This window comes from Salvelinus sp. IW2-2015, linkage group LG27, assembly GCF_002910315.2.
Source record: "Salvelinus sp. IW2-2015 linkage group LG27, ASM291031v2, whole genome shotgun sequence".
NCBI classification, from domain to species: domain Eukaryota; kingdom Metazoa; phylum Chordata; class Actinopteri; order Salmoniformes; family Salmonidae; genus Salvelinus; species Salvelinus sp. IW2-2015.
In genome coordinates this window covers 26,460,115-26,466,182 of record NC_036867.1, presented here as the reverse complement: position 1 = coordinate 26,466,182, position 6,068 = coordinate 26,460,115, and positions in this window count along the sequence as shown.

Below are 6,068 nucleotides of genomic sequence, written 5' to 3'. Positions count from 1 at the left end.
TAATTAGTGTGGTGTAAGATGTATATATGGTCGGTAGTGCGATGGTTGGGGAGAAAGCCAATTTGACATTTACTTATTTAAATTTTTTTCTTGAAGAAAGGTTTGGATTCTTGAATTCAAAATGCTACAGAAACCTTTCCCAAGTTGCTGTTTATGCAAATTCCCCGTAATTATTGAGATCTGATTGTGCTCCACTTTTGTGTATAGGGGACATGAGCCTCTGGTTCAGACATCAGGGGAAGCAGCCAGAAGTTAAAACCATGTTGAACAATTAAGCACAGCATTTTGCAACTCAGGTGTGCTCTTCCGCATTTCATTTCTGATGTTATCTAGACCACAAGCCTTCTTTGATTTATAGATTTTAGCTTTTATTTAGTTCTTGTTGGGTTATTGGGTAATCTAATGGATTTTGTTTTTTTAATGACTGATTCAAGGATGTTCAATTTTCTTGAATTTCAAATTGGTTCTTGTTCTAAGTCTTTTTGTGGGATGTTTTGTATATATTGTCAAAATAAGTTTTACAAATCCTTAATCTTGTATGGCTAATTCTTGTGGCTTTGTCGTGCTTAAATTGTTCCACATGTTCACAGAACTGATTTTGGTCAATTGCATTTTCAATTTCATCAAGTGTATGTGGGTATAATTCAATTTCTTGCATTTCAGTGTATGTTTATACTGTTTCATAGTTTCAAACTATTCATAGCGTAGCTCTGGGTTGTTTTGCTGCTTATGTTTTTCATTTGACATTTGTCTTAGGTGTTTCCTAATTGTTTTACATTCGTTATCAAACCATTTTTCAGAACATTTAGTTTTTTGTGTCTGATGTTGCATGTCTTTGGTTTTCTCAAATTTGCTTTCGATGCTGCTATTTAGAATATTGTTTTGGTATTGTGAGTTATTGAGGAACTGTATAGAGTCATCATTTAATTTGAGTTCAATGTTTCAATGAATCCTCTGCACTGTTTTGACCCCATCTGTACCATTGGTTTATTTGTAGAATTTATTGGGCTGTTTTTAAAAATTAAATTTGCCAGTTATTTCTTCAGAAACACGTTGATCTGACTGTGATCTGACAATGGTGTCTGTGGTCTGAGAGTGAATGCACTAATGGAGGAGGGGTCAATGTCAGTGATGGCAAAATTGACTACACTTGTCCCAAGAGCTGAGCAGTAAGTAAACCTCTCTCTCCTTTAATTCTCCTCTCACCTCTCTCACTCGCTTACCCTCTCTCCCTTTCCCTCTCTCTTAGTACCCTCTCTCTCTCCTTCTCTCTCTCTCATTCTCTCTCTTACCCTCTCTCTCTTTCTCTCTCTCTCCTCTCTCTTTCTCTTACCCTCTCTCTCTCCTTTCCCCTATCCTTCTTCTCTCTCCTTACCCTCGCTCTCTCCTTTCCTCTCTCTCTTTCTCTCTCTACTTTAAATCCCTCTCGCTTTCTTACCCTCTCGCTCTCTCTCTCTTTTCTTCTCTCAATCTTACTCTCTTCTTACCCTCTCTCTCTCTCTCTCTCTCTCTCTCTCCTTATCATGCCTTCTCTCTCTTTCTTTCCTCTATCTCACTCTCTCTCTCATTTCTACCCTCTCTCTCTCTCCTTCTCTCTCTCCTTTCCAATCTCTATCTTACTCTCTCTCTCCTTTCCTCTATCTTACTCTATCTTACCCGCTCTCTCTCTATTGTACCCTCGCTCTCTCCTTCTCTCTCTCTCTCTCCTTCTCTCTGTCTTACCCTCTCTCTCTCTCTCTCTCTATCTCGCTCTCATTTCCTCTCTCACCCTCTCTCTCTCTATCATACACTCTCTTTCTCCTTCTCTCTCTCCTTTTCTCTGTCTTACCCTTTCTCCTTCCCTCACTCTCGATCTTACCCTCTCTCTCTKTATATCTTGCTCTCTTACCCTCTCTCTCTCCTTTCTTCTATCTATCTTACCATCTCTCTCTCTCCATCTTACTCTCTCTCTACCTTACCCTGCTCTCTCTCCTTTCCTCTCTCTGTCTCACTCTCTCTCTATCTTACCCTCTCCCTCCTTTCCTTCTCTCTCTTTCTCTCTGTCTCTTCCCATCTCTCTCTCACTCTCTATCGTACCCTCTCACTCTCTCTCCTTCTCTCTCTCCTTTCCTTCTCTATCATACCCTCTCTCTCTATCTATCTTACCCTCTCTCCTTCTGACTCTCTCTCTCTCTCCTTCTTACTCTCTATCTATCTTACCCTCTCTCTCCTTTCCTCTCTCTATCTTACTCTCTCTCTCTCTATCTATCTTACCGTCTCTCTCTCTCTTACCCTCTCTATCTATCTATCTTAACCTCTATCTCTCTCTTGCTCTCTCATTTCCTCTCTCTCTTTTACACTCTCGCTCTCTTACTCTCTCTCTCTTCATCTTACTCTCTCTCACCCTCTCTCTCTCTCCTTTCCTCTATCTTACCCTCTCTTTATCTTTCTCTCTCTCTCTCTCTCTCCCTCTCCTTTCCTCTATCTTACCCTCTCTCTTTATCTTACTCTCTCTCTCTCCTTTCCTCTCTCTATCGTACTCTCTCTCTATATCTTACCCTCTCTCTGTCTCTCATTTCCTCTCGCTTTTACTCTCTCTCTCTCACTCCCTCTTTTATTCTCTCTCTCCCTCCATCTTACACTCTCTCTCCTCTCTCTCTCTCTCTCCTCTCTCTCCTCTCTCTCTCTCTCTCTCTCAATTTTCAATTCAATTAAATTTGCTTTAMTGGCATGACGTAACAATGTACATATTGCCAAAGCTTACTTTGGATATTTACAATATGAAAATAATAAGATTCAAAATTGTCAATGGGACAACAGTAACAACAATAACCAAAGGTCAAAATAACCATACATTGAACAATAACAATAAGCATACGGTAGAGGCCATGTGCAGGTTGATTGGTCTGTCAGACACTGTCCCTCATCTTATGGCAGGCAGCAATGTAGTGCGCTGCCAACCCACAGCTCTCTGTGTCCTCCCCCAATAGGACGGGTAGCCTACTCTCATCAGAGAGGTCTTTGAAACCTTGAATAAAAGAGTTTCAAATTTGGGGAAATGACACTCTCTAATTGTTTTATATTTTTGACATTTTGTCAGGAAATGCAGCTCCGTCTCAGGTTCTACTGTGGTGCAGTGGTTGCACAGCCTTTCCTCTACAGGAAGCCAGGTTTTCCTGTGTCTACCCTTCTCAATGCTGTGCTCACTGAGCCTGTACTTTGTCAAGATTATTCTAAGGTTTTGATCAGTAACCATGGTCAAATAGTTAGTCACGGTGTACTGTCGACTCGTCACGCCCTGACCATAGAGAGCCCTTGGTTCTCTATGGTGTAGTAGGTCAGGGCGTGACTAGGGGGTGTTCTAGGTTATATATTTCTATGTTGGTGCTCTTGGTATGGTCTCTAATTGGGGATCATACTTAAAAACCTCTACTTCATCACCCTCCCGGATCCGGGATCCTCCTCATCAAAAAGCTGACTAGCKTAGCCTAGCCTAACGGGACAGGGATATCATATAATATAATTTTCATGAAATCACAAGTCCAATACAGCAAATGAAAGATAAACATCTTGTGAATCCAGCCATCATTTCCAATTTTTTTAATGTTTTACAGCGAAAACACATATGTAATTTCTATTAGCTAACTCATCATAGCCAATTCCCAACCGGCTATTTTCACCATGTTCCACCGATAGGTAGCTTTCACAAAACGACAAATAGAGACTTAAATAATCACTAACTTGAAACAAATTCTCGATGCAGTCTCTTAACTGTTTAACAAATTTATGGTTTGTCGACTGAATGGCATATTTGCGACGTATAATCATAGTTTTACATTGCCGCCAGCCACTATCATAACTATAGCACCAATAGCAGCCAGATAATTCAAGGGAGCAACGTGGAACTACTAAATTAACTCTCATAAACATTTATGAAAATACATGGTGTTACAGCAAATGAAAGATAAACATTCTTGTGAATCCAGCCCATATTTCGATTTTTTAAAGTGTTTTACAGCGAAAACACAATATTACGATATATTAGCTTACCACAATAGCCAAACCACAAAGGCTTTATTCCCCGCAAAAGTAGCTTTCGACAAACCAGCAATTAGATATATAATTATCACTAACTTTGGAAACTTCATCAGATGACAGTCTTATATAACATCATGTTATTTGTAAGTCGCTTCTGGATAAGAGCGTCTGCTAAATGACTTAAATGTCAATGTATGTTAACATACATTTATGTTTTGTTCGAAAATGTGCATATTTTAGAGCTTGCAAATCATGGTTATACATTGTGAATAGTAGCAACATTTCCCCAGAATGTCCGGAGATATTTTGGACCACTCACCTAATCTGACCAAGAGAACTCATCATAAACTTTACATAAAAATACTTGTTGTATGGCAAATGAAAGAATTACACTGGTTCTTAATGCAACGCTGTGTTAGATTTTTAAAAAAATACTTTACCACAACATACAGCTTGGGTTATTGTGAGACAGCGCTCACCAACACGGGCAGAGAGAACTAGGGCTATTCAAATCATATTACACAGAAATACGAAATAACATTATAAATGTTTTCTTACTTTTGCTGAGCTTCCATCAGAATGTTGTACAAGGAGTCCTATTTCCAGAATAAATCGTTGTTTGGTTTTAGAATGTCCATTTCTTCTGTCGAATTAGCAACCTTGGCTAGCATTGTGGCGTGAACATTCCCATCCTCTCTTGGCGCAAAGAACGGAAAATTCCAAAAGTCCCATTAAARGTTGAATAAACTGATAAATCTTGGTTGAAAAAACCTACTTTATGATGTTTTTCTCATATGTATCAAATAAAATCAGAGCCGGAGATATTCGCCGTGTATACCGAACGTTTTTCAGAAGACAATGTCGAGTTCCCCCGCGCGCCGTCGAAGACAAAGAAAATACCGGACCTGTCACTCCAAAAGCTCTTATTCGGCCTCAGATCAAGCTAGACACCCCATTCAACCTTCCACTGCCTGTTGACATCAAGTGGAAGGCGTATGAAGTGCATACATATCGATAAATAAAAGCCAGTTGAATAGGCAGGCCCTGAAACAGAGCCTCGTTTTCAGATTTTTCACTTCCTGTATGGAAGTTTGCTGCCAAATGAGTTCTGTTTTACTCACAGATATAATTCAAACAGTTTTAGAAACTTCTGAGTGTTTTCTATCCAATAGTAATAATAATATGCATATTGTATGATCTAGAACAGAGGACGAGGCCGTTTAATTTGGGCACGATTTTTTCCAAAGTGAAAACAGCGCCCCCCTATTGACAAGAAGTTTTAAGGGTTCCCTGTTCCCACCTGCTTTGTGGGATATTGTTTTTGAGTGAATGCATGTTGCACCTCAGTACTGCACGGTCATTGTTTGTTTCCTTGTTTGAAGATGTGGAACTCCAATCACGCTGCGCCTTGGTCCGTCTCTGCATACGATCGTGACAGAATATCCCACCAACAAAGGACCAAGCAGCGTGAAAATGAGGTAAGGAAGTTTTGGACATGGGAGGACATGAGAGGACACGAGACCATTCCTTGGCGGGAGTCGCCAAGGAGCATGGYAGGACAGCGACGACGCCGGGGACCACGGCCACAGAAACCCAAAGATTTTTTGGGGTGGCACATGGAGCTGGCGGTCGAGCAGCGGAGAGTGCCAGAGCCTGTTTGTGAGTCGGAGGAGGAATTTGATGAAAGATTCCGGAGAGAGGTGGTAGCGATGAGAATGCTGCAGCACAGCGGTGCTGAAGAGCGTGACACCAGTCCGGTACGTCCTGTGCCTGCTCCCCGCACTCGCCCTGAATGGGCTTGCTCCTACCTATCTTTCCGATTTGGTCCTGCCGTACATACCTACACATACGCTACGGTCACAAGACGCAGGCCTTCTAATTGTCCCTAGAATTTCTAAGCAAAGAGCTGGAGGCAGGGCTTTCTCCTACAGAGCTCAATTTTTATGGAATGGGCTGCCTACCCATGTGAGAGATGCAGACTCGGTCTCAACATTTAAGTCTTTATTGAAGACTCATCTCTTCAGTAGGTCCTATGATTGAGTGTAGTTTGG